We start from the raw sequence: 22,787 nt of genomic DNA on the forward strand, positions 1-22,787 counted from the left end.
TGGTTCTCGAATGTCAGTGTGCATTAGGATCACCTGGTGGGCTTGTTAAAACCAATTGCGTGTTCCGCTAGGCGAGGTGGATTCAGCAGGTCTGGGATGCAGCCTGAGAGTTTGCATATCTAACAATTTCAGGTGATGCTGCTCCTGGTCCTGAGACCACACTCCAAGATCCATGGAGATTTATGGCTCAAATGGGTATGTAAACACCCTTGGTAAAATGGAGGAACCAGTGCAGTGAATTTTTGAATTAATATTTGTGGAATATCACAGAGTGCAGAGTATTACACGAGCAGTTTGGGGAATGTTTCAGGTAAGTGTATACAATTCCTGCAGCCTAGGATCTTAACAGTAACTCTAAGACAGTGTTTCTGTTTTCCAAGTAACTTTATTAATCTCATAGGGAATGTTATTTAACAAAATTCTTCTCCTTTCAGTATAAAATAGTAATCTAATAGTTTCTTGTTCAATGTAAAATGAAACATTATTTCACATAAGCAGCAATTTACCATTGTTTTCAGGTTTTCTTCCCTAGAAAATAATAACTTGAGAGTTACTTTAACATAGAAAAGATGTGGACTTCAAAAAAATGTGCAGATATGTCGCAACAACAAGAATGATTTCACGGTTGAATGCATTTATAAAAGCTGACTTCACTTACATTTCTGGTTCCATCTTCTAGAAACAGTCAGAGTTGCTTTTATTAAGATCATGTGCTTCAAGGGACTCAGGACCAGATGGTGGTTATGGGTTGGTCTGTAGACCACAGCCTGAGAGCTTTGCTTAGGGAGCCAAAGAGCTTTGGGCTGGTATCTAGCTCTTACTTAGGCAAATTATGTACCCCCTCATGAAGAAGCAATCCTAGGCTTTGCTGACCTCTCTATTGTGTATTTGTTTTCTATTTCTTTACCTTGTGTTCCTTTCTTTATTTCTTTCACTCTGTTTCTTTGACTTTAATTTGCTGTTCTTTCAACTTTGTGAGATTAAATGCTTAGATCATTGATTATCAGATTTTTGTCTTTTCTACTCTATGCATAAAAGGCTATACATTTTCCTTTAAGCACAGCTTTAGTAGCTCCAATGAGCTATGGCTGTGATTTAAACAATCATGCCTATGTAATGAAGCCTCCATAGAAACCCCAAATGAGATGGTTTGGAGAGCTTCCAGGTTGGTGAGCATGTGGAGGTTTGGGGAGTGTGGCATACTCAGAGAGGGGATGGAAGCCTCTGCCCCTCCCCCATAGCTTGTCCTACATGTCACTTTCATCTGGCTGTTCCTGAGCTATATTCTTTTTTTTTTTTTTTTTTTTTTTTTTTGCGGTACGCGGGCCTCTCACCGCTGTGGCCTCTCCCGTTGCGGAGCACAGGCTCCGGACGCGCAGGCCCAGCGGCCATGGCTCACGGGCCCAGCCGCTCCACGACATGTGGGATCCCCCCGCACCAGAGCACGAACCCGCATCCCCTGCACCAGCAGGCGGACTCTCAACCACTGCGCCACCAGGGAAGCCCGCTATATTCTTTTATAATAAGCTGGTCATCTAGTAAGGAAAATGCTTCCATGAGTTCTGCAAACCACTCTAGCAAATTAATTGAACTAAAGGAGGGGGTTGTTTGAAGCTTTAGTCTGTACTCAGAAGCACAGGTGACAACCTGGGCTTGAGATTGGTGTCTGAAGTGGTGGGGGGCAATTTTGTAGGACCAAGCCCTTGACCTGTGGAATCTGATGGTATCTCCAGGTAGATAGTGTCATAATTGAATTGAATTATAGGATAACCAACTGGTGTAGAATTACTTGATGGTGTGGGGAAAAAAAACACACATGGAATTGGGTACAGAACCCTTACAACTGTTCATAACAGCATTATTCACAGTAGGCAAAAGGTGGAAAGAATTCACATGTCTGATGAATGGATAAACAAATGTAGTATGTCCATACAAGGGAATATTATTCAGCCATAAAAAGGAATGAAGTGATATATGATACAACATGGATGAACCTTGAAAACATTATGCTAAGTGAAAGAAGTCAAATACAAAAGGTCACTTAGTATATGATTCCATTTATATAAAATATCCAGAATAGGTAAATCCATAGAAGTAGAAAACAGATTAGTGGTTTCCAGGGGAGTATGGAGAATGACTTTTTAATGAAGTCACTTTCTTTTAGGGTGATGAAAATGTTTTGGAGCTAGATAGAGGTGATGTTTACATAACTCTGTGACTGTACTGAAAGGGACTAAACTGTGCATATTAAAATGGTTAATTTTAGGTTATATGAATTTTACCTCAATTTAAAAAAGTAAAGCAAACAAACCAAAATAAATAAGATGGTACTGGAAAATCTGCATAGAGGTGCCTTTGACTACAAATAGATTCTCTTATTTACTCCCAAGAACACAGAAACAAAAACCAAACCCTGGGAGAGGTAAATAGTATGTTTGAGAAGGATTTACCTGAAACTTCTGAAGCTTTAGTCAGAGGGTCCCTCGTGTGCATGGTCCCATTTTAAGTTCCTGTTTGGGGCATTGCACTGCCTTTGGAACTAAGGTACTTCATCTGTAAAACCTAAGAGAGTTGTGAGGATTGAGCTGATATAACAAAGTCCTAGATTTTGTAAAATTTACAAAAATAATATATTCTAACTTCAATTGGTTGAGACTACTCTTTCTACTCTGACTTTTAGGTCATATTTCCCTTCGGGTTATGGTGGTAAAGGGGCCACAGGCACTTTTGGAATCAAGCTGATGGGAGGTTGAATTGGACATACATTTAGTTTGGGTTATGTGTGAGACATATATGTTACATATATAAAACTTAGTGTGGTAGGCTGCATAGTGGCCCCCAGAGATATCTAGGTCCTAATCCCTGGAACTTGTGAATGTTACCTTACATGACAAAGGAGACTGCAGATATGATTAAGTTAAGAGTCTTGAGATGGGGAAATTATCTGGGGAGGCCCTGAAAGCAATCAAAAGTGTTCTTATGAGAAGGGGGCAGAGGAAGATTTGACACAAAAAGAAGGCAAAGTGACCACTGAAACAAGCTGCTACACTGCTGGCTTTTTTTGTGTGTGTGTGGTATGCGGGTCTCTCACTGTTGTGGCCTCTCCCGTTGCGGAGCACAGGCTCCGGATGTGCAGGCCCAGCGGCCATGGCTCACGGGCCCAGCTGCTCCGAGGCATGTGGGATCTTCCCGGACCGGGGCACGACCCCATATCCCCTGCATTGGCAGGAGGACTCAACCACTGTGCCACCAGGGAAGCCCAACACTGCTGGCTTTGAAGATGGAGGAAAGTTCCCCCAAGCCAAGGAATGCTGGAAAAGGCAAGGAAACAGATTCTCCCCTATAGCCTCTGGAGGGAGTATGGCCTGGTGACACCTTGATCTTGGCCCAGTGAAGGTGATTTCACATTTCTCACCTCTGGAACCGTAAGAGAATATATATGTTGTTTTAAGCCACCATGTGTGTAGCATGCACACACAGTTTGTTACAGCAGCCATAGGAAACTAATACACAGAGAGAGCTAAGTTACTGCTAGCTACACGGGTGTTGGAATGGCTTCCAATAGTGTTCCTGATGCCCACTGTGTCAGTCCACTCAGCACAGTAACAGGAAAGGACAGAACCAGAGTTTTATCATGATAACGATTGTGTCATGTGGAGTCTAACACCAGAAGCATGTATGCCCAGTAGCAAGGTTTGAAGTGTAGAGATCCGAAAGTGTAGAGATCCGAAAGTTATCCTGGGAATACTCTTCCAATTACCAGGTTTGTAAAATTGCTTTCATTGATTTTTACTCAAAGAGGAAATTCTCTCCTGTCAGTAATATATTCAATAATGCCTCATATCAATCACAAATGCAACATGCATTTTTTTTTCTTTTTTCATGGGAACTGTGCAAGATAGAATTTATTGGAATTTCCACCTAAGACCCAAACCTGCTGCCATACTACAAACTGTATGTGTGTGAAGTGACATGTTTTTTGCTTCCCAAGGTATTGGATTATTTTAGCATTTCAGATGCACCTTGTCCTGCTAAAAATCCCATGGTTCCAGATGAAATGGCACACCCCAAATGGAAGCTGCCTTAAAACAACCAGAAGAGGGAAGTATTCAAGTGACCAAACTCCTAGCATTCATTAATAAGTCAATGTGTACAGTATAAATTATGAGTAAGCAGTATGAGTAAATGTGGAGCTCAGTACAAGGTAGCAGCACTTTAAAAAAGCATTTGAATTGCTCTTGGGGAGGGGTTGGCTAACTATGGCCTGCGGACCAAATCCAGCTCGCTGCCTTATTTATCAATAAGTTTTACTAGGAACACATTCATGTCCATTCATTGACATACTCTCCATGGCTATTTTAGTGCTATAAAAGCAGAGTTGGGTAGTTGAGACAGACTATAAAGCCCCCAATGCCAAAAGTTTGCTATCTGACTCTTTACTAAAGAGTTTCCCAAGTCTTACTCTCATGTGTGACTTGATTTCAGATGAATCATATTGTATGTTACATGATGTATTACATATTTAATTATATAAGTTATTAAAGAATTACTCACTATGCCAAAATATAGATATGAAAGACATATACTTAGGGAAACCAAAAACAAAAATTGAAAAAAAGAAGGCTGGCAGAAACTTCTTTTATTTGTGTCACAAAATATCAAAAACTCTTTGTGTCACAATATAAATGAAAATCTCTAATGCTCAAAATCATGAAGATAAGGAAAAGGATCAAGATAAACAAGAATTATAGTTAATAAAAATGGAGACAGAAGATGTAAAGATGTTTATGAGGACCAGGACCTTCTCAAGCAGGAAGTGAAAAAGCAGCAGGAAGATGAAAATGACAGTAAAGAAAAACTCAGTTTGTTCAGTCAGCAGAAGGCATGAAGATCAGCCACTGGCTGCACTATAACCAGGTCATTGATTTTGATATATACTCTCATCATTCATTATGACTTGTTTTGTTGAGCACTACTTCATTCAACAATGTTTAATGACTTTTTTCAGAATCACAATCCCACAATATTTATGAAACACCAAACAGAACATAAATGGACAAAAGACATGATGCTTCTTACTTAGATATTTTGGAAAAAATAATCATTGGCATAAGACAGGGCAACCAAAGAGTATTCAGCTAAAACTATAGGAGTACAAGTATTCTAGAAATGTGTCAGGCAGCTAATTAATAAAAATATTTTTTTTCTGGATTTTGTAACACGTGATCTTTATAACTTTTTAAAAGTTTGTACTTTGTTGTACTTTCTTTTTTTATTTTAAATAAATATTTACTTTTTTTTTTTTGCGGTATGCGGGCCTCTCACTGTTGTGGCCTCTCCCGTTGTGGAGCACAGGCTCCGGACGCGCAGGATCAGCGGCCATGGCTCACGGGCCCAGCCGCTCCACGGCATGTGGGATCTTCCCGGACCGGGGCACGAACCCGTGTCCCCTGCATCGGCAGGTGGACTCTCAACCACTGTGCCACCAGGGAAGCCCCAAATAAATAAGTATTTACTTTGTATTTAATATTTTATTTTAATTTTTTAAAATAAATTTATTTATTTTTGGCTGCGTTGGGTCTTCGTTGCTGCGTGCGGGCTTTCTCTAGTTGTAGAAAGCCCGCACTCAGCAATGTGTGCGGGCTTTTGTTGCGGTGTGTGGGCTTCCATTGCGGTGTGCAGACTTCTCATTGCGGTGGCTTGTCTTTGTTGAGGAGCACGGGTGCTAGGCGTGCCGGCTTCAGTAGTTGTGGCACGTGGGCTCAGTAGTTGTGGCACGTGGGCTCCGCAGTTGTGGCTCACAGGCTCTAGAGTGCAGGCTCAGTAGTTGTGATGCACAAGCTTAGTTGCTCTGCGGCATGTGGGATCTTCCTGGACCAGGGCTCGAACCCATGTCCCCTGCATTGGCAGGTGGATTCTTAACCACTATGTCACCAGGGAAGTCCCATATTTAATATTTTATATCTGTACCTAATAGCATCTAATACTCTGTCCCTGTATCAAATATTCTATATATATTTTATGTTCACTTTATATTTATAAAAATACGTATTTATATTTTATAATTTTATTCATTTTATATTCATTTATATTTTATGTTACTCAGATAAAAGCTAAGTGCCTAGTTTCGCTTTTATTTTGTGGCTAGATTTTCATTCACTGAACGTCTGACCAATGTATATACCTAGTAAAATAAATGAGGTGAAATTTGAAGGAGTAAACTTGAATTTTAAAAATCCTTGAGCAACATCTAGCTCACAATTCAGTCAAGTAAACAGATATTTCTTAAGCAATTTTCAAAGCCTTGATAAGATATCGTCAACATGATTTAAAAGTGAGATTAGCTAATGTAGGGAGCAATTAGATTTAGCTCATACATTTGGAGTTATGATGGAAAGCTCCTATGAGTACTCTTTTATTGCACACAAAAAGAAATATGAGAAAGAAAAAGGAATTGTGTTCTCCTGTATTTTTCCTGAGGTGCATTGCTTTGCAGATCCTCAGGGAGCAAAAGGAGAGATGAGTTACATGAAAAAAAAAACTATATAGAGGATTTAATTATTTCAAAATTACCCATTTTTTTCAACCAAGAATAGCTACAGAAGCCTTTATTAAAAAAATTTATTTATTGCCAGGGAAAATGGCAATAAATATAGCACATAACTATAATAAATAATTTTGTAACCTCCTTCAAAGGTCTTCATTCTGAAGAGTCAGGTTATTTTTTAATTCCCATCTAGCCTCTAATTTGCTGTTTGACTGATTCCCTAAAGTATAGTAGCATTGGTGACCTCGAGGAGCTGTGCTCCCAGGCATATTTGATGGTCATTTAGACCATCACATTTCAGCGTTCAACATCAAAAATTTACCTCCACTTGCCAAATTTGCTTAGATTTCACCCACATTTGCCTTTGCCTCCTATCCTTAATAAAAGAATATTTACAACTACCTAGCAATCTCAGACACCCAGAATGTCAGAGATGCAAAGACCCTCAGAGACCATCTCTTTCAGCACCCTCATTTTACAGATGAGAAGGGAGGCCCAGGGTGGTGGAGGTGGCTTCTGATACCCTGGCCTCTATTTGTAGAGGTGGAACCAGAAGGATACCCTGTGGCATTTCCCATTACACTTTCCTGTTTATTACCTTTTATGAGCTGGGCGGTAACATGGATTTAGAATCATTACACATGAAATCACACTCAAAAAACATACCCTTCAGACCCTCTGATGAAACAGTTAGCCTAGAGGGATGGTGGTGGTGGGATGAATTGGGAGATTGGGACTGACATATATACACTAATATGTATAAAATAGATAATAAGAACTGTCCTATAAAAAAAATTCAAAAAAAGGAAAACCTATTATAAAACATCCGAGAAAATGTCATCCACTATTCTCTCAAATGTTTCTCAAAATAATATTTATTAAAAGCAAATAAAATGAAACAAATATCAAGATATACCTTTTATTTTCCTTGCTCAAAGGAGTTAATTTTTTATAACATTTTTATTGGAGTATAATTGCTTTACAATGCTGTGTTAGTTTCTGCTTTATAGCAAAGTGCATCAGCTATACATATACATATATCCCCATATCTCCTCCCTCCTGTGTCTCCCTCCCTCCCACCCTCCCTATCCCACCCTTCTAGGTGGTCACAAAGCACTTAGCTGACCTCCTTGTGCTATGTGGCTTCTTCCCAATAGCTATCTATTTTACATTTGGTAGTATATATAAGTCCATGCCACTCTCTCACTTCATCCCAGCTTACCCTTCCCCCTCCTGGTGTCCTCAAGTTCATTCAATACATCTGCGTCTTTATTCCTGTCCTGCCTCTAGGTTTTTCAGAACCTTTTTTTTTTTTTTTTAGATTCCATATATATGTGTTAGCATACAGTATTTGTTTTTCTCTTTCTGACTTACTTCACTCTGTATGACAGACTCTAGGTCCATCCACCTCACTACAAATAACTCAATTTCGTTTCTTTTTATGGTTGAGTAATATTCCATTGTGTATATGTGCTACATCTTTATACATTCATCTGTCGATGGACACTTAGGTTGCTTCCGTGTCATGGCTATTGTAAATACAGCTGCAATGAACATTGTGGTACATGATTCTTTTAGAATTATGGTTTTCTCAGGGTATATGCCCAGTAGTGGGATTGCTGGACAGTTCTATTTGTAGTTTTTTAAGAAACCTCCATACGGTTCTCCATAGTGGCTGTATCAATTTACAATTCCCACCAACAGTGCAAGAGGGTTCCCTTTTCTCCACACCTTCTCCAGCATTTACTGTTTGTAGATTTTTTGATGATGGCCATTCTGACTGGTGTGAGGTGATACCTCATTGTAGTTTTGATTTGCATTTCTCTAATGATTAATGATGTTGAGCATTCTTTCATGTGTTTGTTGGCAATCTGTATATTTTCTTTGGAGAAATGTCTATTTAGGTCTTCTGCCCATTTTTGGATTGGGTTGTTTGTTTCTTTGATATTGAGGTGCATGAGCTGCTTGTAAAATTTGGAGATTAATCCTTTGTCAGTTGCTTCATTTGCAAATATTTTCTCCCATTCTGAGGGTTATCTTTTTGTCTCGTTTATGGTTTCCTTTGCTGTGCAAAAGCTTTGAAGTTTCATTAGGTCCCATTTGTTTATTTTTGTTTTTATTTCCATTTCTCTAGGAGGTGGGTCAAAAAGGATCTTGCTGTGATTTATGTCATAGAGTGTCCTGCCTATGTTTTCCTCTAAGAGTTTTATAGTGACATTTTGGTCTTTAATCCATTTTGAGTTTATTTTTGTGTATGGTGTTAGGGAGTGTTGTAATTTCATTCTTTGATATTTAGCTGCCCAGTTTTCCCAGCATCACTTATTGAAGAGGCTGCCTTTTCTCCATTGTATATTGTTGCCTCCTTTATCAAAAATAAGGTGACCATATGTGCATGGGCTTATCTCTGGGCTTTCTATCCTGTTCCATTGATCTGTATTTCTGTTTTTGTGCCAGTACCATACTATCTTGATTATTGTAGCTTTGTAGTATAGTCTGAATTCAGGGAGCCTGATTCCTCCAGCTCTGTTTTTCTTTCTCAAGATTGCTTTGGCTATTCGGGGTTTTTTGTGTTTCCATACAAAATGTGAGATTTTTTGTTCTAGTTCTGTGAAAAATGCCATTGGTAGTTTGAAAGGGATTGCATTGAATCTGTAGATTGCTTTGCGTAGTATAGTCATTTTCCTAATGTTGATTCTTCCAATCCGAGACATGGTATATCTCTCCATCTGTTTGTATCATCTTTAATTTCTTTCATCAGTGTATTATAGTTTTCTGCATACAGGTCCTTTGTCTCCTAAGGTAGGTTTATTCCTAGGTATTTTATAGGTAGGTTTATTCCTACGTATTTTATTCTTTTTGTTGTAATGGTAAATGGGACTGTTTCCTTAATTTCTCTTTCAGGTTTTTCACCATTAGTGTATAGGAATGCAAGAGATTTCTGTGCATTAATTTTGTATCCTGCTACTTTACCAAATTCATTGATTACCTCTAGCAGTTTTCTGGTAGAATCTTTAGGATTCTCTCTGTATAGTGGCATGTCATCAGCAAACAGTGACAGCTTTACTTCTTCTTTTCTGATTTGGATTCCTTTTATTTCTTTTTATTCTCTGATTGCTGTGGCTAAAACTTCCAAAACTATGTTGAATAAGAGTGGTGAGAGTGGGCAACCTTGTCTTGTTCATGATCTTAGTGGAAATGGTTTCAGTTTTTCACCATTGAGAATGATGTTTGCTGTGGGTTTGTCATATATGGCCTTTATTATGTTGAGGTAAGTTCCCTCTATGCCTACTTTCTGGAGGGTTTTTATCATGAATGGGTATTGAATTTTGTTGAAAGCTTTTTCTGCATCTATTGAGGTGATCATATGGTTTTCATTGTTCAATTTGTTAATATGGTGTATCACATTGATTGCTCTGCATATATTGAAGAATCCTTGCATTCCTGGGATAAATCCCACTTGATCATGGTGTATGATCCTTTTAATATGCTGTTGGATTCTGTTTGCTAGTATTTTGTTGAGGGTTTTTGCATCTATGTTCATCAGTGATATTGGCCTGTAGTTTTCTTTCTTTGTGACATCTTTGTCTGGTTTTGGTATCAGGGTGATGGTGGCCTCATAGAGTGAGTTAGAGAGTGTTCCTTCCAACGCAATTTTTTGGAAGAGTTTGAGAAGCATAGGTGTTAGCTCTTCTCTAAATGTTTGGTAGAATTTGCCTGTGAAACCATCTGGTCCTGTGTTTTTTTTGTTGGAAGATTTTTAAACACAGTCTCAATTTTAGTGCTTGTGATTGGTCTGTTTATATTTTCTGTTTCTTCCTGGTTCAGTCTCGGAAGGTTGTGCTTTTCTAAGAATTTGTCCGTTTCTTCCAGGTTGTCCATTTTATTGGCATATAGTTGCTTTTAGTAGTCTCTTAGGATGCTTTGTATTTCTGCAGTGTCAGTTGCTACTTCTCCTTTTTCATTTCTTATTTTATTGATTTGAGTCTTCTCCCTTTTTTCTTGATGAGTCTGGCTAATGGTTTATCAATTTTGTTTATCTTCTCAAAGAACCAGCTTTTAGTTTTATTGATCTTTGCTATCGTTTCCTTCATTTCTTTTTCATGTATTTCTGATCTCATCTTTATGATTTCTTTCCTTCTGCTAACTTTGGGGGTTTTTTTTGTTGTTGTTGTTGTTCTTATTTCTCTAATTGCTTTAGGTGTCCGGTTAGGTTGTTTATTTGAGATGTTTCTTGTTTCTTGAGGTAGAATTGTATTGCTATAAACTTCCCTCTTAGAACTGCTTTTGCCACACCCCATAGGTTGTGGGTTGTCATGTTTTTATTGTCATTTGTTTCTAGGTATTTTTTGATATCCTCTTTGATTTCTTCAGTGATCTCTTGGTTGTTAAGTGGTGTATTGTTTAGCCTCCATGTGTTTGTAGTTTTTACAGAATTTTCCCTGTAATTGATATCTAGTCTCATAGCATTGTGGTTGGAAAGGATACTTGATACAATTTCAATTTTCTTAAATTTACCAAAACTTGATTTGTGACCCAAGACATGATCTGTCCTGGAGAAAGTTCCATGAGCACTTGAGAAGAAAGTGTGTTCTGTTGTTTTTGGATGGAATGTCCTATAAATATCAATTAAGGTCTCTGAGATTGTCCTCAGTTCTTTTCATTCTTTTTTCTTTATTCTGCTCTGTGGCAGTTATTTCCACTATTTTATCCTCCAGCCCACTTGTCCATTCTGTTTGCTTCAGTTATTCTGCTATTGATTCCTTCTAGAGAATTTTTAATTTCATTTATTGTGTTGTTCATCATTGTTTGCTATTTAGTTCTTCTAGTTTCTTGTTAAACGTTTCTTGTATTTTTTCCATTCTATTTCCAAGATTTTGGATCATCTTTACTATCATTACTCTGAATTCTTTTTCAGGTAGACTGCCTATTTCCTCTTCATTTGTTTGGTCTGGTGGGTTTTTACCTTGCTACTTCATCTGCTGTGTGTTTCTCTGTCTTCTCATTTTGCTTAACTTACTGTGTTTGGGGTCTCCTTTTTGCAGGCTGCAGGTTCGTAGTTCCCATTGTTTTTGGTGTCTGCCCCCAGTGGGTAGAGTTGGTTCAGTGGGTTGTGTAGGCTTCCTGGTGGAGGGGACTGGTGCTTGTGTTCTGGTGGATGAGGCTGGATCTTGTCTTTCTGGTGGGAAGGTCCACGTCTGGTGGTGTGTTTTGGGGTGTCTGTGACCTTATTATGATTTTAGGCAGCCTCTCTGCTAATGGGTAGGTTTGTGTTCCTTTCTTGCTAGTTGTTTGGCATAGGGTGTCCAGCACTGTAGCTTGCTGGTTGTTGAGTGGAGCTGGGTCTTAGTGTTGAGATGGAGATCTCTGGGAGAGCTTTCATCATTTGATATTACATGGACCTGGGAAATCTCTGGTGGACCAATGTCCTGAACTTGGCTCTCCCACCTCAGAGGCACAGGCCTGACACCTGGCTGGAACATGAAGACCCTGTCAGCCACATGGCTCAGAAAAAAAGGGAGAAAAAAAGAAAGACAGAAAGAAAAAAAGAAAGTCATTAAAATAAAAAATAAAAAATAGTTATTAAAAATAAACAAATTAAAAAGTAATTAAAAAAAGAAAAAAAAAGAAGAGAGCAACCAAATCAGGAAACAAACCCACCAATGATAACAAGCACTAAAAACTATATTAAAACAAAAAAAACCAAAAAAAAAAAAAAAAAGGTCAGACAGAACCCTAGGACAAATGGTAAAAGCAAAGCTATACAGACAAAATCACACACAGAAGCATACACATACACACTCACAAAAAGAGAAAAAGGGAAAAAATATATATATATCATTGCTCTCAAAGTCCACCTCCTCAATTTGGGATGATTCATTGTCTATTCAAGTGTTCCACAGATGCAGGGTGCATCAAGTTGATTGTGGAGATTTAATCCGCTGCTCTTGAGGCTGCTGGGAGAGATTTCCCTTTCTCTTCTTTGTTTGCACAGCTCCTGGGGTTCAGCTTTGGATTTGGCCCCGCCTTTGCTTGTAAGTCACCTGAGGGCGTCTGTTCCCGCTCAGACAGGACAGGGTTAAAGGAGCAGCTGATTCGGGGGCTCTGGCTCACTCAGGCCCGGGGGAGGGAGGGGTATGGATGCGGGGTGAGCCTGCGGCGGCAGAGGCCGGCGCGACGTTGCACCAGCCTGAGGTGCACCAGTGCGTTCTCCCGGGGAAGTTGTCCCTGGATCACGGGACACGGACAGTGGTGGGCTGCACAGGCTCCCGGGAGGAGGGCGTGGACAGTGACCTGTGCTTGCACACAGGCCTCTTGGTGGTGGCAGCAGCAGCCTTAGCGTCTCATCCCCGTCTCTGGGGCCTGCGCTGATAGCCACGGCTCGCGCCTGTCTCTGGAGCTCCTTTAAATAGCGCTCTGAATCCCCTCTCCTCGCGCACCAGGAAACAAAGAGGGAAGAAAAAGTCTCTTGTCTCTTCGGCAGGTCCAGACTTCGACTCCCTCCCGGCTAGCCGTGGTGCACTAGCCCCCTTCAGGCTGTGTTCACGCTGCCAACCCCAGTCCTCTCCCTGGGATCCAACCGAAGCCCGAGCCTCAGCTCCCAGCCCCTCCCGCCCCTGCGGCCGAGCAGACAAGCCTCTCGGGCTGGTGAGTGCCGGTCGGCACCTATCCTCCGTGCGGGAATCTCTCCGCTTTGCCCTCCGCACCCCTGTTGCTGCGCTGTCCTCCGTGGCTCCGAAGTTTACCCCCCACCTCCTGTCTCTGCCTGGGAAGGGGCTTCCTAGTGTGTGGAATCCTTTCCTCCTTCACAGCTCCCTCCCAGAGGTGCAGGTCCTGTCCCTATTCTTTTATCTCTGTTTTTCCTTTTTTCTTTTGTCCTACCCAGGTACGTGGGGAGTTTCTTGCCTTTTGGGAGGTCTGAGGTCTTCTGCCAGCGTTCAGTAGGTGTTCTGTAGGAGTTGTTCCACAGGTAGATGTATTTCTGATATATTTGTGGGGAGGAAGGTGATCTCCGTGTCTTACTCTTCTGCCATCTTGAAGGTCTCCCCAGATATACCTTTTAAAATAAGGATTTTGTGATTTATTTGGTTTAATGCTTCGTTTTATTTTAGCCACACTTTGATACATTTCATGAAGTATAGCGGCAGAATGAAAGCCAGTTTTAAAAGGCAAATTTTCAAAACAGCTTTCTTAAATAATTCACATACAGTTAAATTTAAAGTGTACAGTTCACCTTTTTTAAAGCATATTCACAGAATTGAACAAACAGCACCACAATTTAATTTTAGAACATTTTCATCACCCCTAGAAGAAATCCTATATCCATTAGCAATCCTCTCCATTCCTGCCCATCCCCTCCCCGCAGCCTGAGGCAACTGCTAATGAACTTTCTCTCTGTATAGATTTGTCTGTTCTAGACATTTCACACAAATGGACTCATACAGTATGTGGTATTTTATGACTGGCTCTGGTTTCTTTCACTTAGCATAACACTTTCAAGTTTCATTCATTTTATGACATGTAAATACGTCATTCCCTTCTATGGCTAAATAATATTCTATTGTGTGCATATACCACTTTTTATTTATACATTCGTCAGTTGATGAGTATCTGGATGGTTTCCACTCTTTGTCTATTATGAATAATGCTGCTATGAACATTTGTGGATGAGTTTTTGGGTGGCATATGTTTTCATTTCTCTTGGGTATATACCTAAAAGTGGAATTGCTGGATCACATGGTAACTGTATGTTTAATATTTTGAGAAACTGCCAGACTGTTTTCCAAAGTGACTGTGCTATTTTACAATCTCACCAGCAGTGTATGGAGGTCCCAGTTTTTCCCCATCTTGTAAAAGGCAAATTTTACAATTTTAACTGGTAAACATACAATTATTTATTGAGAATCTCCTAGGTGAAAGGTCCTGTTTGAGGTGCTGTAATTTTAAAAATTCTATCAATTCATTTGTGGAAAAACTTAGAACTTTTTTTAAGGGGATTCCTTCCTGAAGGGGACTATATCAGTCAGTGACCAGTGAGGAGACAGAAATGACACCAGTAATTTGAACAGGGAAAATTTCATATAAATAATTACTAACTAGTAAAATATAATTAACTGCAAAAGGGGTAAATTAAATGCTAAAGAACACAGGAACAGTAAATGTAGGAAGCAGCTCTGACATGTAGGGCTGAGAAAGAGTACTACTCAAGGAAGGAATAAACTTGGGAGGGCATCACCTTCCACTCGAGGCTGAGATCCAGACCTTGTTGGAGGGGGAGAGGCTGTGGTCCACTGGATGGCGAAGTTTCTTGAGGTGCCATGAGCCAGGGCTGGCAAGCAGTGAACTGGGAAAGTGTCTACTAGGACCTGGCAAAACCTGCAGGAAGGTGGGTTCCTCTGGATCTTCCACATACTGCTGGCAAGCAAGCTGCCTACCGGGCTGATAGAGAAACTCAGTGGAAAGCCCTCGCTCGAGGGTGATGCCACTGGGTCTCCCACATACCACTGATGGCATACCACAGGAACAGGAAGGACCAGGAAGGATGAAGAAGGACCATGACTTCCTCTGCTATACCTTGCAGTATCCCTCCTGCACTCTACCGACAAAACATAAAATGGCACCAGCTGGCAAAGGAAAAGTGTTTACAAAGTCCAGATTAGGGCAAAGCAGAGTGGATTTGGAGTTGAGAGGCAATAAACCAGTAAGTGGCAGTCACCTCCTTTGACTACTTACTTTCGCATGCACCCTTGTAAACATATTTGAACTTTTGTACCACACAAAGCCAACTCTTTTCTTCATAGAAGTGCAGAGGTTCTCACCCTTTCCCCCATGAGGAGACACACAGTTTCAGCAGTCATTTATATAGCCCACTGGTGATGTTACTTACTCTCCAAATTTAGTCCCAGCCCCACTGAGTATTCTCTTATCTAAAGGCTAAGTTGCAGAATTTACATTCAACAACTTCTATGTAAAATAATGAAGGGAAGAAAGAGAGAAAAAAAGAAAATGGTTAATATATACAAATGTACTCATACATGTAACATACAAAGAGAAAATATGTAAAACTGCAGTTCTCATTTCTGTAATTGATAAAGAGGCCGTAATTGATAGCTATGACTTCCTCCTTCTTCTCCTGTCTATTCTATGTACCATTGCCCTTAGAAGGTCAGGGCTCTCTGCCTGATGGGGTGATCCAAAGCTTCATTTCCAAGGGTCTGAGTTCTCAATAATCCTGCCTTTTAAAAGTTTTGATTCCTATGGTTTTTTATTAAGCGCTGCTGTTGGTGCCCCTGGAAGATCCCCTGCCTTCCACAGTCCCCCTTGACCCCCTTGTGGAACAGCACCCCAAATTCCCCTTGGTAACCAGGACCAACCACTCCAGCCAATAGAGTTGCCCCTTTCTCTGTCTGTTGGTTCAGTAGCATAAAGAGTGCAAAATGGCTTGGTGGCATTCTCATCCTATGAGTTGATGGAACCATTTTACATCCCTTGGTGGAAGTCTTGCCTCCTGAGAACTTAGAACCCCAAGTCAGCCAGCAGTGGTCAAAGTTGCTGGGAAGGGAGGCAAAATTTTTGCAAATAGCTTGTTATTTATATAGTGAGAATAGCCACTTTTATTTCCGCACTTGTATTGTATTGTAGATACATGTATTCTGGTTATGAGGGAGATAGCACCATTTAAGATCTCTGATTCAAGGCATACACTTTATTGTATAAAAGAGAACCCCATCCTCTCAGAGTCTTGTCTCTCAATTGGTGGTATAACTGAGTCTTCAGTAAGCCATTCAACATTTCAATCAGCCCAGTTGCTTCTGGGGTATGGGATATGTAATAAAATCTGTTAATTAGTTGGGCGTAAGTGCATTTGCTGTGAATCAGTCCCTTGATCAGAAACACTGCTGTGTGGAATATCATACACAGCAAATGCTTTTCTCTGGGCTTCAAGGAGAATTCGAAGTACATAGGTCAGATTTATGTAGGTCAGTACATAGGTGGTTCTGACGGAAGCATTATGGGCAGAAAGACTAATCCGTATCCAGACTATATGTCCAGTATGGTGGAGACAAATCTCCATTCCCTCCACAAGGCAAGAGGCCCAACATAATCAAACTGCTACTGGGTGGCTGTCTGGGTCCCCCTGGTAAAGGGCACCATGTCAGGGGCTCAGTGTTGGTCTCTGCTGTTGGCTGATTAGAAAATCGGCAGCAGTAGTAGCCAGGCCAGCCTTAGTGAGGAGAAATTGATGTTGAGCCTATGCAGAGTCTCTATCCCTGACATTGTGATCATTTTGAGTAGCATTGGGGTAGCTGGGGAAAGGGTCTGACTGACATCAGAGAGCATGATTTTAAAGAGCCTCTTCTGTAGTGGATGCCTTTTGATAATAAGCATTCATGTGCAACCCAAATATCTTCATACTGTGCTCATTCTGAGAAGTCTATTCACATAACTTTTCTCGTTCTTTGTTGAAACTCAAGAGAGGTATTTGGTCACCAGACCTAGAGATATTTTCCTATTACTGTTTTCAGATCAACATTAGATCCCTGGCACCTTTTATGGTAAATGGTCCATCTGGTCTTTGGTGGTAAGTTGCTGCCTCATGGCTTCTGTTCCTCTGGAATCCCATCGTCGCATGAAATCAGGGGTCCTCATTTCAACGGAAGCTTCCTTCATTGTCATGCTTGGCCAACAAAGTGAGCAACTACAGAGCTTTTTTATTTCCCTTTATTTTATTTTTTAATTTAATTAATTTTAAGTGTCTCAAAAATTGAAGTATAGTTGATTTACCATGTTGTGTTAATTTCAGGTGTACAGCAAAGTGATTCAGTTATACATATAAATATCTATTCTTCTTCAGATTCATTTCCATTTTAGGTTATTACAAGATATCGAATATAGTTCCCTGTGCTACACAGTAGGACCTTGTTTTTTTATCTATTTTATAGATAGTAGTGTATATCTGTTAATCCCAAACTCCTAATTTATCCCTCCCCCACCTTTCCCTTCTGGTAACTATAAGTTTGTTTTCTATGTCTGTGAGTCTCTTTCTGTTTTGTAACTAAGCTCATTTGTATCATTTTTTAAGATTCCATATATAAGTGATATCATATGATATGTCTTCGTTTGACTTACTTCACTTAGTATGATAATCTCTAGGTCCATCCGTGTTGCCGCAAATGGCATGATTTCATTCTTTTTTAATGGCTGAGTAATATTCCATTGTATGTATACACCACATCTTCTTTATCCATTCATCTGTAGGTGAACATTTTTTAGGTTGCTTCCATGTCTTGGCTATTGTAAAATAGTGCTGCTGCGAACACTGAGGTGCATCTGTCTTTTCAAATTAGAGTTTTTGTCTTTTCCAGATATACCCAGGAGTGGGATTGCTGGATGATATGGTAACTCTATTTTTAGAGTTACCAACATTCCTACCTCCCTGAGCTTTCGTATTCCCCTGTATCTCAACCTCACTGAATGTAGACCACTCTTGAGACCACATTTCGGGCAACCAGCCACATAAATTGTTAGAGCCACCTCTAGCTGCATGAGCTAACACGTTAAATCCAGAAGCACTAGTAAATATATCCATATCAATGAATTTGGCTCTATCTAATTAGAGCCAAATTAATTATCTTCCTTGTTCTCACACCCTTAGAATCTATTTCCACATGTATTCTCCAGGTTTATACCAATATATTTAGCAAAATCTTGCAAGTCTTTTGTTGGAGAGTGAGCAATTTCCTTCTGTGTTATAGTGTGTGTCCGACTCCCGGGGACATGCTGAGAATCAACCCTAGTTATGGGTTGAGTGACTACAAGAGGTAATTGTAGGTGGGTCTTGAAGAGAATGATCATCTCTTTTCAAGTCATCTTCTCCAGGTGATGTTATAATAGGCTTTTCAATCACAGAAAGACTAGTCTCCTCAAACAAAAGAGGGCAAGCTTCTTCCACTGGTAAGGAAGACTCAGGGCAACTTGGGGTTTCAGGATTGTCAGTTTCATTTCAATACAACCAGATGTCCTTATCCCACATTTTAGAGTTCCATTTTTCCAAATGAGTGCCCTCACTTTTACATGAGAAACTTAGTGAGACGGTGAATTCAAATGATGTTAAAAATTCAACAACCCACACGACTAAATTTTTTGTTTGATTTTTAGCAATATCAGCCCATTGGCTACAATAAATAAGAGACAGTAAATGTCTCCAGGTTTTATGATGCTGTATAGTGCAATAATACTTACTTTGGCCATTTTGATGTCTTATGGTATCGTGGTTAGATTGCTTTCTGAGGGCCACAGGATTCATTAAAAAATAAAACTACATTCAGTTCTGTCATCAGTAACCTGCTCTATTTTGATTTTTATGACTTAGTGTTATTAAATGCACTTTTCAGGTAGACTTTTCCTCCTGACTTCCAAGTAGGGACACTGTGATTGTGTAAACATTTGTAGATTTTAAGCATCCTCGCAATGCACTGGTTTCATAATGCAATAAAAATAGATAAGCTCAATGAAATAAAGACCACAAATGTCTGTCTGCTTAGTTGAAAAGCATACTATGAAGATTAAACATTTACCTCATAGTGGGTATAAATCTCAGTCCACAAATATTGGTGTTTTCCCTATACTCCATCATAGTTTTTTTAATCAACCCCTATTCCGCTAGCATAGAGGGAACAATCTCAGCAAGGCCTGGGTCTGCCTTTTCTCTCATTTTACACTTTGAGTCCAGGCTCTAGGGAACGTTGCTCACGTTGAAGATGCCTCTTCCGCTCCTGTGCAGCTGTTTGTGAGTGACTGTTCTCCCAGGTGGTCCTGGGTCCTTGGGCCTCCTAGGTTGCTGCCACCTCATTCCTGGTACCTGTCTGCGGGGCAGGTTTACTTCAGGTGGTTCGTCCCACTGTGTTCATGTCATACACTGGGGGATTGTGTCATTACAGTTTCCTGCTTCTCTGAAGTGCCGGGGGATCCAGAATCCCTGCATGATGCTGGATGCAGCCACTCTTTTAATGGAGACTTACCACCCAGGGCCCTTCTTTTTTAGGATATCCCCCCTCCAATCTCTGTTCCTCTCTGATCTGGGGAAACTTCTTTTTCTTCTGGGGTGGTGGAGGGTGAGGAAAGAAATTATTTTCCTTTTTTGTTTATCTCAGACACTTGGATGGCCTTGGTTCTCATTTTCTTAGCTTTAAGGGCTTAGTTCTTACACTACCCCCTTCCCCCTCCCAGAAATCACTTCCAGGAAATCTCATAGGGCTTGTCTGCTTTCTGCCTCAATTTACCCCTAATGAACAAAGAGCTAACATTCTGCTTGTAAGGGGAGAATATAATAAAAAATGAACAAAATGGGGCTTCCCTGGTGGCGCAGTGGTTGAGAGTCCGCCTGCTGATGCAGGGGACACGGGTTCGTGCCCCGGTCTGGGAAGATCCCACATGCCGCAGAGCAGCTAGGCCCGTGAGCCATGGCCGCTGAGCCTGTGCGTCCAGAGCCTGTGCTCCGCAACGGGAGAGGCCACAATAGTGAGAGGCCCGCATACCGCAAAAAAAAAAAAAAGAACAAAATGTAATATCTCACAACTCTTTTCTCACCTTTTAATAACTATTGAGAAATTCTAAAAATAGCTGCCTAGTTGAAAGTTCAGTAAGTAATTATAGCAATTATAAATTTTTATTTATTATGTAAGATAATGCATATATTATAAATGTCATTATCTGTGGTATAAATATACATTGTAACCACCTCCTTTTAAGCATTTTCTCTCGAACTTTCAACATTTGAATTGGATTCAGAATACAGAATACAGAACAAACACATCTCTTAAAAGTGTCATGCTAGATTTCTTTCTCGCCTCCATGGAAAAAGTAAACACAACATAAAACACCAAGTAAACTTTAGAGATTAAGAATGTGCTTTATGTAATTTATGCTAAAATAATTCCTCAGTTATATAAACCTGTAGATTAAAAACAAGTTATAGTCATTTGGAGATTGCAGCAGAACAATTGGCAGATTAAAGGATTTATACACAAAGGTGAAGTCTTCTTGAAACAACCAGAGTCTTCTTGCAAGTCGAACTCCCAGAGCAATTTATTTCAAAAATCTTGAAATGTCATGCAGGAAGATGTTCAGGATATGCAAAATTATTCAATCTGCTTTGATTATGTTGAGTTGGAGGACAGGTCAAGAGTGCAACAAAAGCTAAAACAGGAGGAAATGAAGTGAGCTTATTGTGAACATGGCCTTTTCCCGTTTAAAAAAAGAGGATAGTTTATGTTATTTTGAGGATTGTGAAGTGGGAGAAGCAGATCAGCCTTTCATGTTTCCGAAATAGAATTTTCCTGGCCGGCCCCACTATCCCTCATTACTTGCCCCCAGTTCTTTAAAAAGAAAAGAAATACCCTTCCTACATTTCTTCTGGAATAATTTCATAGTTGTATTTGCCAAATATTTGAACACAATTGTGATAAGCAGTGCAAATACCTTGCTCTGTGGTGGCATGAAATGATTGAGAAAATAACTGTTTTTTCTAATGTTTGTTTGTTCTCCATCCTTATTCTCCATCCCTACTAGTTGAGGGTAGCTGGAGGGAGGGTTCTGTGTGGACGTCTGAGTTCCCCTTTCTCCAGGGGAGAGTTAGAGGCTTTTGCTGCATTGACTTATGCTCCTGGAGCTGTTGCACTGGACACATGCTGAGGGAGCACTGGGAAGCTGAAGGTGGGAGGTTGAACCACAGAGGATGCTGGAATGCTGAGACCCCTGGTGGTCCTGAGAGACACTGGCTTTCAGAGTCAGGGCAAAGACTTCAATAGTGGGGTGGATCCTATGAATAACAGAGTCGTCTACCACGAAATGAGCCAGTTGGGTGGGACAATATACTTCAAGATTCCGCAACCAAGGCAGACAGAGGACCAGACCAGAGACTGTTCCCTAAGTGGATTACAAAAGCCCCAGTGTTCTTATGTTGGTGGGTGGGGTATATGGTGGTCTAAAAATGACTGAGATTGGATTTCCTGTCAATCCTAGTGTGGGAAGGCTCATCCAGTTAGAATTAGATTTGGAAAAGTAAAGAAGCATGACATTTCATGGACCTGGGGGTTGTGGAACAAACCTATACCCATTACATTTGTTTCAAAAGCATAAGCAGTAGATCCTGCCTTCTCGTTTTATCTACTCTCCACATATAGCCAAGGTAAGACCATTTCAGGTTTCATCTTGGGCCAGAAGATTAATTCTATAAAGAGCAGAGGGATGTCAATGACTTGAAACAAGTAACGTTTACTAACTATTTTGTTAGCCTGGTAGGTGCTATCTACTAGGTACTATGAATATGAGGAAAAATATGTGATATCTGCCGTTGAGGAAGCATACTTAAACGTTAAATCTATAAAGTGTTAATGACATCAATAAAAGGTCTGTAAAATGGATGTGGCCAGGGCTGGGGCCGGGAGGTCCATCTCAGAAAGCAGTGCAAAATAATGAGTCTTCAGTCATGTTTCATGGGGAGGAAGGGACATATTTAGGCCGAAGGAATTGGAAGGGAATGGATAGAAATCTTATTTCTGCTCATCTGCAATGTCAGTTTCCCCATTATAAATCCTGTTCATATAAAATGCAGTTTACCACCTAGAGGGGTGGGATAGGGAGGGTGGGAGGGAGATGCAAGAGGGAAGAGATATGGGGACATATGTATATGTATAGTTGATTCACTTTGTTATAAAGCAGAAACTAACACACCATTGTAAAGCAATTATACTCTAATAAAGATGTTAATATATATATATAACATGCAGTTTAGTACACGAGGAATCAGCAAGATTGTTTATTATGAAGATCTGGAGACTTAGATACAGATGGGGTTGATATTCTGAAGCTCACAGAATTTGCTAACATAGTACTTAGGAAAAAAATAGAAGATCATAACTTGAAGAAAAAATATAAATTATCCTAGGAAGAAAGGGAAATCAGAACTCTTGAGGGCTCCCTTGGAGAAAATCAGATCTGTAGTTCTAACCCAGAATCAAATGATATTGGTTGAGAGTGTTAATGTGCTCTGTGCTAGAGAAATAAATGAATGTCAGTCTTTCCAAGGAAGATGGTAGGCAATAATCCTCTAATTATCTTCAACTAGAAAAAATAAATTCAACAATCCACACTATTCAGCAACCCACACTCTTCTTCAAGCCACTATCTCAAACCTTTTTCTCCCTCCTTTAGGTTTAAATGATAAACTTCTAAAAGCGGC

This window comes from Mesoplodon mirus (assembly GCF_964341445.2).
Source record: "Mesoplodon mirus genome assembly, chromosome: 5".
Taxonomy (NCBI): domain Eukaryota; kingdom Metazoa; phylum Chordata; class Mammalia; order Artiodactyla; family Ziphiidae; genus Mesoplodon; species Mesoplodon mirus.